Source organism: Geotrypetes seraphini, chromosome 4 (genome assembly GCF_902459505.1).
Source record: "Geotrypetes seraphini chromosome 4, aGeoSer1.1, whole genome shotgun sequence".
NCBI lineage: Eukaryota > Metazoa > Chordata > Amphibia > Gymnophiona > Dermophiidae > Geotrypetes > Geotrypetes seraphini.
Window position 1 is genome coordinate 11,371,795 of NC_047087.1, and position 19,140 is coordinate 11,390,934.

The window sequence follows — 19,140 nt, forward strand, 5'->3', positions numbered from 1 at the left end:
TACGAAGCCGCGGTAGCGGCTTTAACACGCGCGACTTTTAATCATGCGCTAGCCAAAAAACTACCACCTGCTCATAAGGAGGTGGTAGCGGCTAGCACGGCCGGTGGTTTAGCGCACGCTATTATGTGCGTTAAACCGCTACCGCGGCTTCATAAATGGAGCCCTATATGTTGTTTGTTAGAAATCCTTCTATCCAAATGGGCACTTTACCGTTTATTTACCCCCCTGCCCCCCCCCCCCCTCCACACACCTTTTACAAAACTGCGATAATGGTTTTTAGCTCAGGCCAGTGTGCTGAATGCTCCACGCTGCATCCGACGCTCATAGGAAATTTACGAGCATTCAGCGTTCCGACCTACGCTAAAAACTACTATCGTGCTTTTGTAAAAGGTAAGGTTATTTCTTTATTTATTTTTAGTATTTATATACTACTTACAGCATAAGTGGTTTACATTCAGGTACTCAAGCTGCTTTTCTTAGAAATAAGCAGTGGATTTCCCCCAGCCATCTCAATAGCCTATGGATTTCTCTTTTAGGAAATTATCCAAGCCTTTTTTAAACCCCGCTAAGCTAACTGATTTCACCACATTCTCCAGCAACGAAATCCAGAGTTTAATTATATGTTATGTGAAGAAATATTTTCTCTGGTTTATTTTAGATCTACTACTGAGAAGCTTCATTCCATACCCCCTTGTCCTAGTATTTTTAGAAAGAGTGAATAAGTGGTTCACAACTACCCATTCCACCCCACTCAATATTTTACAGACCTCTATCATATCTCCTCTGAGCCATCTCTTCTCCAGGCCAAAGAGCCCAATTCGCTTTAGCCTTTCCTCATAGGGAAGTTGTCCCATCCCTTTTATCATTTTTGTCACCCTTCTTTGTACCTTTTCTAATTCTGCTATATCTTTTTAAGATATAGCGACCAGAACTGCATACAGTATTCAAGTTGCAGCCGCACCATAAGAATATAAAAATTTCCGCTGCTGGGTCAGACCAGTGATCCATCGTGGCCAGCAGTCCGCTCCCATGACGGCCCTTAGGTCGAAGACCAGCGCCCTAACTGAGACCAGCCTTACCGGTGTATGTTCTGGTTCAGTAGGAAATTGTCTAACTTTCTCTTGAATCCCTGGAGGGTGTTTTCCCCTATAACAGCCTCCGGAAGAGCGTTCCAGTTTTCTACCACTCTCTGGGTGAAGAAGAACTTCCTTACGTTTGTACAGAATCGATCCCCTTTTAACTTTAGAGAGTGCCCTCTCGTTCTCCCTACCTTGGAGAGGGTGAACAACTTGTCTTTATCTACTAAGTCTATTCCCTTCATTATCTTGAATGTTTCGATCATGTCTCCTCTCAGTCTCCTCTTTTCAAGGGAGAAGAGGCCCAGTTTCTCTAATCTCTCACTGTACGTCAACTCCTCCAGCCCTTTAACCATCTTAGTCGCTCTTCTCTGGACCCTTTCAAGTAGTACCGTGTCCTTCTTCATGTATGGCGACCAGTGCTGGATGCAGTATTCCTGGTGGGGTTACAGCATGGCCTGGTACAGCGGCATGATAACCTTCTCCGATCTGTTCATGATCCCCTTCTTTATCATTCTGTTCGCCCTTTTCGCCGCCACCGCACATTGCGTAGACGGCTTCATTGACTTGTCGACCAGTGCTCCCAAGGGCATTATAACATTTTCATCTTTGTTTTCCATTCCTTTCTTGATAATTCCCAACACTCTATTTGCTTTCTTTGACGCTCTCATTCCATTTGTTGATGGCTAGGGTTTTTTCTTGGCTGTGAAGTTTTCATCCCTTGTTTTGCCAGAGTACAATATCATCTGTTTTACCTCGTGTTTCTCTGGTAATTCTGTTTTCTTTTATTTTCTTATTTTGGTGCTCTTGCCAGTAGATGTTGAAATGTGCTAGGAAGCATTATGACCACATTACAGGTGCCCAGTTTTTTGCTATTATCCTTTTTCTACTGCTTATTATAAAGTCTAGTTGGTGACTAGGGCCAGTAAAACCTTCTGGTGTAGAGGCAAAGCTCTCTCAATTGACCAAAAAGGGCGAGCACCTCCTGCCAGTCCTACTTTTCTCAGCTCCAGCCCCTCTCACTACGAGCTACTCTCAGAAAAAGAAAGAAACCTTTACTCTTCTCTGGAAGAAGTTGAAAACTCTTCCTTCGACACTTGACCTACGCGCTTACCTCTTCCGCTCTCCCTCTATACCCCTCTATCCCTTTTTCCAGCAGGAAATTGTCCAATCCTTTCTTGAACTCCAGTACCGTATTCTGTCCTATTACGTCCTCTGGAAGCGCATTCCAGGTGTCCACCACACGCTGGGTAAAGAAGAACTTCCTAGCATTCGTTCTGAATCTGTCTCCTTCCAACTTTTCCGAATGCCCTCTTGTTCTTTTATTTTTCGAAAGTTTGAAGAATCTGTCCCTCTCTACTCTCTCTATGCCCTTCATGACCTTGGAATGGGCTTCTGTATATAATACCATGTAAGCTAGCGAAAGGGATGCCCTAGTTTTCTTTTGAATGCCCAGTCTCTCACCTGCAGTGTGCTGCAAATGGAAGGCATCGGCAGATCTATTTACAAGAAAACTGGGCAATTTCATGATGGCAGGAGCCATTAACGGATAAGACGGCGCAAGCACACCTGCAGAAGACTGGTCCATATCAATGAAAAAAGGCCTGAAGCAGAATGACACTAACCTGCTCAAATCTTGAGCTGTGGAGAGCTGGCTAATCAGTCCAGAGATAATTATTCTTTCAATGCAGTAGAAAATGATGGATAATAGCGGCTGAAAAAAATCACTACAACATTCTTAGAAGCCATCATTCACTCAGAAGAGATATTGAGGGCCAGGGAAGGCGGACTTTTGTCCTTTACAACCTTCGCACATCATTCTAAACAGAACCCATTCCAAGAGCTATAGAGAGGGTCCAGCTGTGTTATCAGACCCGGCTTCTCCACCGCAAAATGCTGTCATTTTTAAATGACACCAAAACAGTGTTGCTTGGTTTATGTTGTTTCCATCCAAAATGACACAGAAAAATGAAGGAAATCTGCTTTATTTCTGTATAATGTTCACAAACCAGAGCAAAAAAGTGCACACATTTTAAAAATAGATCTTGTATGATGACATTTTCCCCTTCATTTTGGACTCTTCATATTTTTCTAAGCAGGCACTTGAGAACGGCAGTGGACAGTCCCCGCCTGAAGCTGAAATGCATCATCGGATATTTGAGAATTGGCCTGATCTGCAGAAAAGGTCCCCGACATTTAGGGAAGGTGCAGCCTGTAATGGGACCCGATTTCTGCATTAGACACTTTCTAGGACAACTTCCTTTCGAAAAATAAAAGAACATTCGGAAAAGTTGAAAGGGGACAGATTCAAAACAAATGCTATGAAGTTCTTCTTTACCCAACGTGTGGTGGACACCTGGAATGCGCTTCCAGAGGGCGTAATAGGGCAGAGTACGGTATTAGGGTTCAAGAAGTTATCCTGCCATTGTATCGGGCGATGGTGCGTCCACATCTGGAGTACTGCGTCCAATATTGGTCGCCGTACCTTAAGAAGGATATGGTGATGCTCAAGAGGGTTCAGAAGAGAGCGACACGTTTGATAAAAGGTATGGAAAACCTTTCATACACTGAAAGACTGGAGAAACTGGGACTCTTTTCCCTGGAGAAGAGGAGAATTACAGGGGATATGATAGAGACTTACAAGATCATGAAGGGCATAGAGAAAGTGGAGAGGGACAGATTCTTCAAACTTTCGAAAACTGCAAGAACGAAAGGGCATTCGGAAAAAGGGATGAAAAATACACAGAATAAAATAATAAATTGTGGAGAGCAGAACAACCCACTCCTGCAGGCATGCAAGCAAAAGGGGAAAACTGTAGATGGAGCTAAGGAGCTCAGTGAAGTAGAGCAGAGGATTCCTTCTGCAGATGGCATGTGGCCACGGGGATACTACCCGTCTGTCTAGAGCAGTGGTCTCAAACTCAAACCCTTTGCAGGGCCACATTTTGGATTTGTAGGTACTTGGAAGGCTGCAGAAAAAATAGTTAACGTCTTATTAAACAAATGACAATTTTGCATGAGGTAAAACTCTTTATAGTTTAAAAATCTTTCCTTTTGGCTAAGTCTTAATAATAATATTGTACTTTATAGCTAAAGAGACATTTGATCAAGAAACGGTTTTATTTTTCTTTTGTGATTATGATAAACAAACCGAGGGCCTCAAAATGGTACCTGGTGGGCCACGAGTTTGAGACCACTGGTCTAGAATGTCTCACCCATTGCACTGGAATAAGCTTAGCAGGCACTTTTTTTATGTACCCAAACTAATTAAATGTGAACTAACAAATGCACATCCTGGCTTGGCTTGCCCACCTCCGACTGATGCATTTTATTACAGGCCTACGAGTCAGAGCCATCTCCTCAGTTTTGCTACAGTTGATCACAGTGGCATGGAATCCCGCCCGTAGTCTGAGTCTAGGGCAAAACAGTCAAGCTCAGCACATTCCTGACAGGATGCCTCATTCCTAGAAGACAACAGGGAGACTGGAGACTGAAGTCGGTCCAGAGAATGGCCACCCGGATGGTCTCGGGACTCAAGGATTCCCGTACGAGGAACGGCTAGATAAGTTGCAGCTGTACTCGCTCGAGGAACGCAGAGAGAGGGGTGACATGATCGAGACATTCAAGTATCTCACGGGCCGCATCGAGGTGGAAGAAGATATCTTCTTTTTCAAGGGTCCCGCGGCAACAAGGGGGCATCCGTGGAAAATCAGGGGCGGGAAACTGCACGGGGACACCAGGAAATTATTTTTCACTGAAAGGGTGGTTGATCGCTGGAATAGTCTTCCACTTCAGGTTATTGAGGCCAGCAGCGTGCCTGATTTTAAGGCCAAATGGGACAGACACGTGGGATCTATTCACAGAGAAAGGTAGGGGAGGGTCATTGGGGTGGGCAGACTAGATGGGCCGTGGCCCTTATCTGCCATCTATTTCTATGTTCTATGTTGTATGGGAAGTGCATGCTTTTTGCTAACGAGATGAATTGCAAAACCCACAGCATGCATCTGAGCAAGTGCTAAAAAAAAGAAGCAGATGAGATGGGAAAGTCCTTTCAACTACACTTAAATGGACAGTAGCCCATCACGGTCATGTTTTGCCCCTTCCAGGGGCTGCACCAGGGGCTATAAGAGCCATTTGGGGTTATGAATGCAATGTCAACTAAGTGATACTACCACTACTAATCATTTCTATAACGCTGCTAGACGTGCATTAAACATGTAAGACATAATCCCTGCTCGATCGGGCTTACAATCGAACCAAAACAGACAAACGGGACAAATAGGAATTAGGGAATTTCTCACCGAGGGAATAATTAAACAGACATGGGTACTTTACAGCTGAGTTAAAAAGCAGCTTCGAAAAAGTGGGCTTTTAGCCTAGATCTGAGCAAACTGGATGTCTGGACTACTCGAGAGCAATTGACATCTGTGGATCACGGCCACAAGAAATGTGGAGACTGCCCAGTCTGCTCTGGGATGATGGAAGGCTGTTTACTTCTCTAAAAGGACTGGCAGAAGTTATGAGTTGAAGAGTTGCACTACATGAGAATTAATGGGAGTGATTTGTTTAATTCAATGTCCTTCTGATTTGAATTCTATTTGGCAGCCTTCTAGGGCTCTTAAGATGAGACTGATTGAACGCTGTTCCTTTCTACGGACAGGTAAATTGGAAGCGCCTTTTGTGCATCTCAAACGTTTGATGTTTTGCGCTGCACAGTATAACACATAGTAAATGATGGCAGAAAAAGACCTCATGGTCCATCCAGTCTGCCCAATAAGGGAACCAGAGCCTTACCTACCACTCTATGTAGGCCCAGGTCACCCATGTTTAATAATAATAATAATAACTTTTATTTTTCTATACCGCCATAATCTTGCAACTTCTAGGCGGTTAAGAACATAAGAACATAAGCAGTGCCTCTGCCGGGTCAGACCACAGGTCCATCCTGCCCAGCAGTCCGCTCCCGCGGCGGCCCAAAACAGGTCAAGACTTGTCTGAATCATCAGAAGGGGCTCCCTTGCCACCTTGGTTTCCCATTTAAGTCCTGCCTTCCTATCGAAATCCTAGCCCTCCGGTCTTGCACATGCACGACCAGGTTGGTTTATACTCATTACCTGGTTAACTTCCTATACTTGTGTTAAATCCCAGCTCCTCCCTCAGTATCCCACGATCCCTTTATCCCTCAGGAATCCATCCAATCCCTGTTTGAATCCTTGTACCGTACTCTGCCTGATCACTTCCTCCGGTAGCGCATTCCAAGTGTCCACGACCCTTTGGGTGAAAAAAAACTTCCTTGCATTTGTTCACAAAGAAGAAGAGCTGTTCAATCAGCGAATTACAGTAGATGAATACAAGGTGGTTGAAAGGAAAATTATACAAAGGTTAAATTATAAGAAATTAACTATTTTACAATGAAAATAGTCGGACCCCAGCGAGTATCAGGATACAATTATGAAGAGGGAATTTTAGCAGACAGGGAATGTGGATACCTAGTGTGAGGAAGAAATTCAGGATAAGGTGTTAAAGTTATGTTCGCGGGAGAGTGTCTGGCTAGGACAAGAATTTCTTAAACAAAGTGGTCTTTAGTTCTTTCCGGAAGATGCTGTAGGTCAACCTAGCGGTATCGATGAAATAGCCTAGCCATGATTGCTGTCTACCAGCTTGAAACTTGAAAGTTCTGTCCAGGAAGGTTCAATATCTGCAGCCAGCGATTTTCGGGTATGCAAACAGGTTGTGGTTTCTGGTAGATCTAATGGGGGGGGGGGGGTAGAATTCGAAGTGAGGTAGAAAATGCTGTAGTGTGGGGACTTTATGGAGGGAGGAATCTCCCTGCCAGTTTAGCTGATCCTGGCAGGGGTAATCCCCATTAGCTGAGTCGGCAGAAATCCCCAAAACCGGCTCAGCTAGAAACATGATGGCAGCTAAAGGCCAAATGGCCCATCTAGTCTGCCCATCCGCAATAGCCATTATCTCTGATGGGGATTCCCCCTGCTGCGATCAGCTGATGGCAAGCTGTTCTGACAGGGTAGGACCATTGGGCACCACATCTAACCAGCTTGCTTTTCTGCGTTTTGCATGTGGACATCTTTATATTTGGGAATGTCAAAAAAAGATAGACGTTCTAAGGGATAAAACATACAGATAGTTAAAAAAAAGTTGGATGTGTGGCAGTTTTGAGAATGGACATTTTTACTACATAGTAACATAGTAGATGACGGCAGATAAAGACCCGAATGGTCCATCCAGTCTGCCCAACCTGATTCAATTTAAATTTTTTTAATTTTTTCTTCTTAGCTATTTCTGGGCAAGAATCCAAAGCTTTACCCTGTACTGTGCTTGGGTTCCAACTGCCGAAATCTCTGTTAAGTCTTACTCCAGCCCATCTACACCCTCCCAGCCATTGAAGCCCTCCCCTGCCCATCCTCCACGAAACGGCCATATACATAAGAACATAAGAACATAAGAAATGCCATCTCCGGATCAGACCTTCGGTCCATCAAGTCCGGCGATCCGCACACGCGGAGGCCCTGCCAGGTGTACACCTGTCGTAATTTATAGTCCACCATATCCTTACATGCCTCTCTTAAAGAGATATGCATCTAGTTTGCTCTTGAAGCCTAGGACGGTCGATTCCGCAATAATCTCATCTGGGAGGGCATTCCAGGTGTCAACCACTCTCTGAGTGAAGCAGAACTTCCTGACATATACAGACATAGACCGTGCAAGTCTGCCCAGTAACTGGCCTAGTTCAATATTTAATATTATTTTCTGATTCTAAATCTTCTGTGTTCATCCCACGCTTCTTTGAACTCAGTCACAGTTTTACTCTCCACCACCTCTCTCGGAAGCGCATTCCAGGCATCCACTACCCTCTCCGTAAAGTAGAATTTCCTAACATTGCCCCTGAATCTACCACCCCTCAACCTCAAATTATGTCCTCTGGTTTTACCATTTTCCTTTCTCTGGAAAAGATTTTGTTCTACGTTAATACCCTTCAAGTATTTGAACGTCTGAATCATATCTCCCCTGTCTCTCCTTTCCTCTAGGGTATACATATTCAGGGCTTCCAGTCTCTCCTCATACGTCTTCTGGCGCAAGCCTCCTATCATTTTCGTCGCCCTCCTCTGGACCGCCTCAAGTCTTCTTACGTCTTTCGCCAGATACGGTCTCCAAAACTGAACACAATACTACTGACTTTCTAGACGTGTTTCTCAAAACGTCCAAACTCTGACTTAGACGTCCTGTCGAAAATGCCCCTCCACAACTTCTTTTGTGTTGGCTGAAAACTTCTATCTCCTTTAACAGATCATGTGACCCTGTGGACAAGATTTTAGCCCAGTTGTCCTCTTTCCTCTCGCTCTCTGCTGCTGTGCTCTCAGTTCTTTGGTGTTCCCTCTACTTTCTGGCTCATGTTTCTCTTGCTGGGACAGGTTTGTAGATAAGACCCTAGGTGGAGTCTATCTCCTGCTGCTTTCTGAAAATCTAGATATACTTCAACCACCAATAAACCTCTATCTGTGTGTTTATTCACGCCATCAAAAAAGAAGCAAATTGTGAGGCAAGACTTCCCTTGGGTGAGTGTATGTTGACTCTGTCCCATTAAACCATGGAGTGTTCCCTGAGTCTCGTATTTTAATCACAAGAGGAGATCCGTTTTAGAGGGAGCTGTTCAAGAGTATTTAATCTTACGCAGAATTCAAATCTCTGTCTTTGATTTTGCCTGCCTGCTTCTGACCACACGTGTGAGGGTGAGGCCTCCAGCCTAGAAACTGGTGCTTCTCAACCCAGCCAGTCAAATTCTCAGGATATCCACAATGAATATGCTAGATCAATATACCAAAGAGGCTAGGCATACAATTTTTTCTCATGCATATTAATTCTGGATAAGCTGAAACCAAGGACTGGGTTAAGATGAAACACTGAATTAAACCTGAAAACTTCAGTCTATTCCGCAAATCCTGCAATTCTATGCGGATTAAAAATTATTCAGGTACTCAAGTATTTTTCCCTAACTGTCCCGATGGGCTCCCACTCTAACTATTGTCCCTGGGGCAATGGGGATTTTAGTGACTTGCCCAGGGTCACAAGGAGCAATGTGGGATTCGAGCCAAGGCTGTAGCTCGAACCCCTGGACCACACACTCCCTCTTCTTGGTAATGAGAGAGAAGATGGGTTTATTTTGTAATTGCAGCTGGGAGCCCGAGACCTGTCATTCTTAAGTTCCCTGAACATCTTCCAGAGGCTGAGGGACATACAGGAATCACTTACAGCAAATGGCTTCCTGGGAATCTCACCCCACACAGGACCAGCTTGACAGCTAACCCGCTTCAGAGCCTCAGGAACTCTGGGACTCCGAGATGTCCGGCAGTGCTAATCTGAAAGTCTGTAAGTGCCAATTACTTTGAATACCAACCTGATGGTAAGTGATGAGCTGTTGGAATGAGAGTTACCAAGGAGGAATATCTAAAACAGAAGATAAAGGGCTTTCTGGATTTGCCCAGGTAACTGCCACTGCTGTTGTGTCCCGTTTACTTCTGACTAAAGAATATTATTAAACAAATTGGATCGGAACTGACTTATTGAGTGAGAGCAGGAATTAAAGATTGAACTAGGCCAGTTACTGGGCAGACTTGTACGGTCTGCGTCTATGTATGGCCATTTGGTGGAGGAAGGGCTGGGGAGGGCTTCAATGGCTGGGAGGGTGTAGATGGGCTGGAGTAAGTCTTAACAGAGATTTCGGCAGTTGGAACCCAAGCATAGTACCGGGTAAAGCTTTGGATTCTTGCCCAGAAATAGCTAAGAAGAAAAAATTAAAAAATTTAAATTGAATCAGGTTGGGCAGACTGGATGGGCCATTCGGGTCTTTATCTGCCGTCATCTACTATGTTACTATGTTACTATGTTGTCTCAGGCCTCCTGGTGCTTGCTGGTTCCAGTTCCAAACCAACACATAACTGTTTATGAATGGGGGTAGCTTTAATCCTGGGACCAAGCGAAGCAACTACCCAGGTGAACTAATAAAACCCCAGCTCTACTGTGCCTCAGAGGGCAGCAGTGGATCCGACTGGTAACCCCTTACTAATTCAGTCTTTTGGGAACAGGCTTCGTTCCTCGTAAAATGTCCCAGGGGACATCTCTGGATCGGCAACTTCAGTGCTTCTTTTTTTTTCTTCTCCATAATCCTTTAGTAGAAAGCCAAGGCTCAGACAGGCCCCGCTTTCTGCGGTTCTTCAAATTCCTTTCTGGCCTACCTCCAGGGAGGAAGGGACACATCTCTGCCCTTACCTCAGGTTTTACAATTCCTTCCAAAAGCTTAAGCTTCAGTTCTATTGGGCCACTTTCTCAGATTAGACCACCGCCCTATTCTGATTTGATTGGCGCATTTCTGGAGCAGAGGCCCCGAACGGTCTTCCTCCAACTGCAAAGAAAGAGCACATTTTGGCAGCCTTCTAACACAGAGAAATCTAATCACACTGTTGAAATGTTCCAAAGACTCTTCCTGGAAAAATGTTGTTGTTCAATTTCCACGCTGATAAAAGTGTCAGTCAAAGTCCTTTTTCTTTTGTTGGTTTAAAGAACAATTTTCAGCATCTCAACAATTTTTGAAATTCCCTCACTATGTTTATGTATAAACATAGGCCCCTGTCAGATGAAGTCATAAAACAACTTATCTTTCAAATTCTTCCAAAGCATATTTAATTCCAGACCACCACTGGAATCTCCAAAACACTGATATTAGTTTACTAGCAATGAAGACATGAGTGACATTGGGGCTTTCTCTTTCTAGACAAGTGACTCTTGGCAGGGGATCATACCTTCCAGAGCCAAAAGCAGGACATGGGATAAGAAACCCTAGAGAGTGGTGCTAAGGTCTGTAAACAGGGAGGTGCTGGGGAAGGGCAAGGGAGGGTGGGATGTCTCTGTGCACCTTCGTAAGCATGAGAATGGAGCCTTCAATTTTTTTAAAAAAAAGTACTCCCTGATTGGACAGTTAGGTGGCACCTAACCAGCATGTCATGTACAGAATTTGGCTGTAAGGCGTGACTCTCTAAGTTAGATGCACTTTCTAGAACCACGCTTAGGCGTCACTAAGCGCATCCTATTTATGCCAGGGATTTTTTGGCTAAGTGAGGCAACTTGACAAAGAGGTGCCTAACTTGAAAACGCACCCGTGATCCGCCCCCTAACCACACCCACTTTTAGGTAGGCGCTTTGAACTAGGCACCTACTTTTTATACAATCGTGTTTTTTGAGTTGGGCACCTTTCAATTCTTTTTTTTTTTTCATTCTGTGCTATCCTTTGCCTTTTTTAAGTACAGTAAAACCTTGGATTGCCAGTAACTTGGTTTGCATGACAAGCAAAACATTTTACTAAACTTTAACTTGATATACAAGCAATGTCTTCCAATCCATGTACATCCAGTATACACGCGTCATGTCATCACAACTGAGCCGATGGTTCTTCTCTCTCTGACGCTGTAAGAGAGTAATGTCTGTTCTAAACGAGCGAGGTCTTGCAATACGAGCGCATACAGTATACACGTGTCACGTCATCACAACTAAGCCGATGGTTCTTCTCTCTCTGACGCTGTGGAAGTGTAGTGACTGTTCTAAACGAGCGAGGTCTTGCAATACAAGTACGTATAGCATTTTGTATTAAAGTTTTTGGGTTGTGGAACGAATTGTCCGAGTTTCCATTATTTCTTATGGGGAAATCTGCTTTTTTTTTCTGTTCAAAAAGTTTTATTGAGTTTTATAGTTATAGACTACAAAGCCAACAATATGGGTGTTCCAACAAGGAACACAGAATAACAAGATCATTAACAAATGTGTAGTGTATCCATAATAAAATAATTGTCATATATAGGCAAATGCATAAACAAGGAAGGGATGAAATGACGATAAACAATGAGAAGGATATAAAATAAATGATAAGAAATGCTCTTCTAATGTACCAGGACAGTCAGCCTAATAATCATCCAAACATAAAAGAAAGTAGTACAGATAGTGCATATGAAAGGAATACATACAATAGCTATGTTATACGAGGGCTTTGGATTACAAGTATGCTTCTGGAACGAATTATGCTCGCAAACCAAGGGTTGACTGGATATGGTGTTCCTTTCTATTTTAATTTTGTCAACCACCCTGCTATTGCCTAAGGAAGGGCAGTATATTAGCTAAAATTAAACCATAAAGCCAATTATGAGGTGTTAAAGGGCAATTATTGTCATCGATGAGGCCTATTAATCAATGCTATAGGCACCTAACTTTAGGAGGACTATATAGAATTTGCCAGTAAATTAACGTCTGAGTGTCAGATAAATGAATTATCTGAAACATGTGTCTTTAACAGGTAGATGACAATCTGTTCAGTCTTCATTGGGAAGACAGTTGTAGAGTCGTTGCCACAACTGGATAATTGAAAGCCGTTCGTCTCATTCAAGAGGAGCGTACTGCTTTTGTAAACTTCTGCTGTGAGATTGATTTTTAAATTAGGAAAACCTGAAAGGGCAACGTGTTGGCTTCTAGTGATTTTGTGCATTTTATTAGGATTGTGGCAGAGAGCTGGTTCCTTATTTATTTAAATTTTTATCTCGTTTTCCCAGAAGCTCAGAACGGGTTACAATTAGACATTCACAATCAATTTAAGAACAGAATAGTCATGAAAACAAGTAGGTTACATTTAGTTACAGAACTATTGGAGAGTCCAGCCTAGTCCTAGCAAAGAGTAATTGGAGAGTAAATTGTTGGAAGAGGAAGGTCTTTATTGCTCTACGGAAGGACATTAGTGACCTTATCTGTGTGGGTAACTGGTTCCATAGCTGAGGGAGGAAATGGCTGTAGGAGCGTTTATGCGCCGTGCTCGTCCGGAGGGATCTCCCTGTGGGAATGCTGAGACTTTGTTATGTTTTGGAGCGGAGAGGTGGTGAGGGGTATATGGGCACAGCTTGGATGCTACGTAGGCAGGGTTTTTTGGTGAAATCTTTTGTGGGTCATAACCAGGGCTTTGAAGATACAGCACTTTTTGACTGGTAACCAGTGGGCTGCACGAAGCGCTGGAGTAATGGGGTCACGGAAGCCGAAGTTGTATAGGAGCCAAATTGCTGAATGTTGGACTTTTTGAAGGCGTTTTAGGTCTCTTGCATTGATTCCATTGAATAGGGAGTTGCAGTAGTCTAGCATAGAGCAGCTGGGCTAAGTCTGTTTCTGGGAGGAAGGGATTGATCCTTCGCAGTTGGCGTAGGTAGTAAAAAGATGTGGAAACTACCTGTGAGACATGGGAAGAGAGGGACAGGTGGCCATCCAGTATTATTCCGAGACTTCCTCATTCCAGATTCTTCCTGGTTAGGGCTACCAGATGTCTGGAAACACCTGGACATGTCCTCTTTTTAGAGGACTGTCTCGGTGCCTGGATGAACTTTCCAAAACCTGGCAGTTTGTCCGGGTTTTGGAAAGTCCTAACGTCTAGCCACATCAAAGCACCATTTTTAGAATTTACAGCTGTGAGTCCCATCCTTGCTCTGCCTAGACTCTGCTTATGTGTACACACACCTGTAAAATGCATTACATGTATTTCAGGAGAAAGGATTATTAAGGAACTGCCCCTCTTCAAACAGTAGGTTACCAACATCTAATGTTCACCTCTCCTGATTTTGATGCTGTTCTAGTGCGGACTATAGTCATTTCTTGCATCCTAAGGTTGCGTCTGTCCCAGAATTAGTTCACATGTGTAATGTTGCAACCAGATCCCGGACTACCTGCTTTCTATGAATAGGGAAAGAGGGTTGTAAAGAGATTGGGTTAATGTGCCCAGAAGCAACAGATGTACCATTGAAAACTGTGTAAAAGGCAACAGGCACAGCATCATAAGATCCCAGAGTACCAGTCTGAAAGTCTGCATAAATGGTGTCAGTCGTCAAAGTAAAGAGCTGCACATGAATGGGGATTGTGGGAATCCTGAGAAACCCAAGGGATTCCCACAGGTACGGAAGAACTTGCCACAGGATTCCCATGGGGATGGAAGAAGTTGCCATGGGATTTCCATGGAAGCATAGTTAGATTTCTGGTGAATCCAGAATGAAGCTCTGAATGCACTCACTGAGAGGCAATTAGATCTTCACAATGAGGCTTGGAATGCCCAGAGAGGCAACTGGAAAACCACAATGAGGCTTGGAATACTCATCGATTGAAGAGTGAAGACCATCCCAAAAACCACAAGAGGAAACAGAGGGCAATAAATAGAGGGCTGCATGCAAGTAAGTAAAAACTTAGACTCATGTGGGGATGGAATGCACACGCACACATGCCCATAGAGACAAGCAAGAGAAGCTGAACTGCATTTGTTAATTAGGGAAGCCTTTCAGTAGAAAAGAAGACAGGGAACAAATTAATCCAGCAAACGTTATTTACTGCCTTTTGCATAATTCTGTTGCTCGAAGCTGATGACAGAAAATAAATTGAAGCTGCTTTCTTAATTGAAATTGAGTTTTGCGAAGCAAATGTGAATGTAATCTTCCCAGATCCATGGGGGAGAAAAGAAATACATTTTTTATTTAGCTGTACAGGGAGTAATAAAAAACAGAAAATAGCAATGAGAGTATATTCAGATAGTCTGTAAACGCCAGAACCTCAATCACTGAGGCCAATTGACAAAGAGGAGCAGGAAACTGGTGGTCAGAGCAAGGAACTGCAACCCAGGAGAAAATGGACATGGTCCACTATGGCCACAGACCCCCCCCCCCCCCCTGCGAGTTACTCTTCTCTACTTCCTATGTCTGAGCCTGTGACAGTCACTAGATTCTCTATATGAAACCCCAGGAGTCACTTTTCCTCCCTATGCCTCAGTCACCGACTCTCTGGGTGACCCTGGGAGATATGTTCTCGTTAAGTGGAGGGCATAAGCCATTATTCATCCATTCTAGGAGAGTTGGTCAAAGATGTTACACGGTCGCTCACAAAAATGCTTACAAATCTGGTTTTTAGACCTTGATGCTCACACACACACAAAATCAATCCGTTAGAACTGGTTGCATGCACCTGGCCAATCCTTAGAGCAGGGGCGTCAAAGTCCCTCCTCGAGGGCCGCAGTCCAGTCGGGTTTTCAGGATTTCCCCCATGAATATGCATGAGATCTATTTGCATGCACTGCTTTCAATGCATATTCATGGGGGAAATCCTGAAAACCCAACTGGATTGCGGCCCTCGAGGAGGGGCTTTGACATCCCTGCCTTAGAGGGAGCAGTGCCTGGGCGTCACTTCATCTCCCTGTGCCTCAATCACTGGGAAAGTCACTTTTGAGTCTAAGTGCTATAGGTTTGCTCCCACTTTCTAATTAGTAAATAAGCTTTTTATCTTGTTGAGCCTCCTTTTTAATTCCGACCTTCTCCCTGGCTCTTTGTCCGTTACTGCGTCAGGGCATCGGACAAAAAACAGCCAAATTTTTTAGTCGGCAGCTTTTTTCTCTGTTCACAGCTCTGACGCAGTAAAAGCGAAACGCGGGCAGCCTTCGTTGGCAACGGACAGCTGACTGGCGCTCTAGCGTGAAAAAGCTAAGTACTCTTACTGTTTGAGTATTTTTTACTCAAAAATTGTCTAGAACCAAGACAAAAGCAACAATATAAAACAGACGATAGGAAATTAAATCTAAAACATTAACTGGGAGGTGGAGGTTTTAACCAATGAGGATTGTCCCGTTTATGTTTGCAAGATGAGTTAAATAGCTGGCAGCAAACTGGGACCTGAGGTTCTTCCTCCATTTGTTAGAGCATGTGAATGATGTTGTTGTAACAGAATACAGACCACCCTATTACGCTTATATTTTCACTAATTTAAAAGTGTATAAAAGTAAGACAAAGGATTTAGAAGTTTGTCCGGGTTTTAGAAAGCCCTGATGAGCTCCAGCCGCATCTAGAGGGCCTCTTGAGCATGGGCAGATGTCACACCTATCCGCACATGCTCCAGACCCTCCAGACGCGGCCGGAGCTTGTCGGGGAAGAAGAGAGGAGATTTGCGGGGGCAGGGCTAGGGTTACCAGGCGTCCGGATTTCCCCGAAAAGTCAAATAAGAAGGCCACCATTCCAGATGCCAAAGGCACATGCAAGAGCTGTGCAATCACGTTAGAGACCAAATGGTTCATTAATCCTGCAGATCAATCGGTTTACACTTTGAAGCAGTTCAGCAATTGCAACAGGGATTTTGTGATCTACATTATAGAATGCCCCTGTTATTTGTTATACGTGTTATTTGTTAGACGACAAGATCATTGACGTTGCGCCTAAATGAACGCCAGTCTTATAAGAAGCAGAGAATAGAGGCACCATTGGTACAGCACTGTTGTTTTGGGCAACTCCGGTGCTTGGTGATTGATAGGATCTGTAAATCCAGAAGGGGAGGCGACAGCGGCAGGATCTTGCTCCGTAGGGAACAACAGGGGATTTTTAAGCTGGGGGCTTTGGAACCTACAGGGCTAAACCAGGCAATTGAGTGGAAAGTTTTTTTGTAAATCACTATAACATTTGAATATTGATCTTCCCTCCATTCCTTTGAATTTAAACATCCTCACGCAGTATATACAGTTTTAAAGGTAGACTAACTACACTTCACAGCGCTCAAATTCTCTAGGGTGATTATGTGATAAATAAGGAATGTTCATTTTCTACGCAGTATTTCATCTAGGAGATCTTACACCTTAAAAATCACAATGATAAGTGTGTAGTTAAACAAACATTGTAATTTTATGAATGGGGGGTTTGTAAACCAATAGTAAACACAAGGTTGACAGGTCAGATTCTGACTAGAGAGTTGCGTGGGGACAGAAATCCCACCCATCCTCGCCCATCCCCGTCAGGAGTCTCTCCGTCCACACCCGTCCTCACCAGGATCCTCTCCGTCCCCACCTGTCCCCGTCAGGATCCTCTCCGTCCCCACCCGTCCCCACCAGGATCCTCTCCATCCCCACCTGTCCCCGTCAGGATCCTCTCCGTCCCCACCAGGATCCTCTCCGTCCCCACCAGGATCCTCTCTGTCCCCACCCGTCCCCGTCAGGATCCTCTCTGTCTCCACCCATCCCCGCAAGGAATTACCTCCATCCCCGCCTGTCCCCATAAAAAGCAGCAATTACTTCTGACAGGATCATCAATTCCACAGTTTCTTTTGTGTTTGCGCTGCTGTTTTCCTTGTGGAATCTCTTTGGTGGAACCCTTTTTTTGTTTTCTGTTCAGGTAATTAACTTATAAACCCCCTCTTTTACTAAGGCTGACGTGTCCATTATATTATATGGATGAACCCTGCTTCCAAAGCCTTCCATCCCCGTGGGAGTCCCGTTGGCTAGAGGGGGGTTCCTGTGGGAGTCCCGTGGGTTAGGGGGGGACTCCCACGGGACTGATCCCCAATCCCGTGCAGACCTCTAGTTCTGACACAGTGCAATTTTGTGAATGGAAGTTTGAAAGCCAATGAGAAATACAAGATTGATACGTCAGAGTTTGACGTCAGCTCCAAGGTTGCTCCAAGGGATCGTACCTTGTGATGACGCTGCTGCTTAATTATGCACTCAGCGTTGTGGTTGAAAATTCAAATTGAGCGCATTCACAGAGCACACGCTGACAGAGACAGACGGACAGCAATTCTGTTTCTGCGATATGTTGCACGAATGGAGCAAACATCTTTTGTGGGTAATCGCATTCTGAAGTTAGACTTTGCGCTTGTCCATTGTTTATCTTTTAAATTTTAAATGAAGTCTGATGGGGTTTTCTTTTTCTTCACGCAATGTTTTGAAAAACATCTTTTTGTCCACATGCCGTTAAGTGTTTGGAATCGTCAGCATTTAACGTGGACTACTAAACATCAAAGAATCCCCTGAGGAAGCCTGTCGGTGAAACGGTCACGGCCACCGCTGGGATTTAAAGATAAGTGACTTTACATCAGTTTTTGCAGGTTTTGAGTTAAGTTGGTTTTTGGCCCATAGCTGGCTCTACGGTTTTTGAATGAGACATTGACAAGTTGTTCTTTAGAAAAAAGAGTTTGGTCCTTTGAAACTCGGACCATGAGCTATTAAGCAAGTGTATTGAATATGTAATATAAAAAAAGAAAAAAAAAATTTTTTTGCGCTACACCTAATTAGGAGGGGTTTTTAGAGCAATGATAATACCCTTTGTCCCCGGGTGCCCTTGAATCAAGCAATGAGCTTTGGGCACGGGGCATTTAAGGGTTTTTCCCCCTAATTAGATAACACATTTTAGATTTCATTGTGGTTTTGAACACAATTTTGCTGACACTTTGCACTTTGATACTTTAGCCCTGATGAGTGACCCTTATCAAGATAGGGTCAGTTCCTACCCAGATACAGGTCGCTGCAGACAATGTCAGCTATTTGAATTGCAGATCTTTTGAAAGGACTATAAATTCCTGTTGTCACAGAATATACACTACATCACACTCAATACATTTGATTTTAAATGTGGCCCTGTGAACTGTAATGTTTCCCGCACAGACACAGGCAAACAGCTGATACAGTGGAAGGGATAAGATGAGGACTCACCACTGGTCACCTACTGCTCCAGGTTCACAGTGACCATTCCCTCCTCTTTGATAAGAACATGTATAGGAGCTAAGGCTCACTCCGTCCCCTGGGTCTGGCTGGCTGAGACATCTGTCACTTTGACCCTAGAAGACACAATAGAAATTAAATTATTCTCACGCAAAATAATGCAATGGAATTCTTGCCAAAATCTTGTCTGCTTATATTTCACTTAAGAACATAAGAACATAAGAAGTTGCCTCCACTGGGTCAGACCAGAGGTCCATCGCGCCCAGCGGCCCGCTCCCGCGGCGGCCCATCAGGTCCGCGACCTGTGAAGTGGTTTCTGTCTAATCCTATAACCTACCTCTACTTCTTTCTGTACCCCTCAATCCCCTTATCTTTTAGGAACTTATCTAGACCTTCCTTGAACCCCTGTAGCGTGCTCTGGCCTATTACAGCCTCCGGGAGCGCGTTCCATGTGTCCACCACCCTCTGAGTGAAAAAGAACCTCCTAACATTTGTTCTAAACCTATCCTTTTTCAA

The 19,140-nt window shown here is 44.1% G+C and overlaps 1 protein-coding gene across 1 annotated transcript in view; it reads right to left on the reverse strand.

Moving 5' to 3' along the window:
- ZNF469 (zinc finger protein 469) overlaps positions 1-18,712 on the reverse strand; it is a 268,245-nt gene extending 249,533 nt beyond the window's left edge. Inside the window, exon 1 of the mRNA XM_033942261.1 lies at positions 18,616-18,712. The gene's annotated coding sequence lies outside the window, so the exon portion shown is untranslated. The remainder of the gene's footprint in view (positions 1-18,615) is intronic.
- Positions 18,713-19,140: the final 428 nt, after the last annotated feature.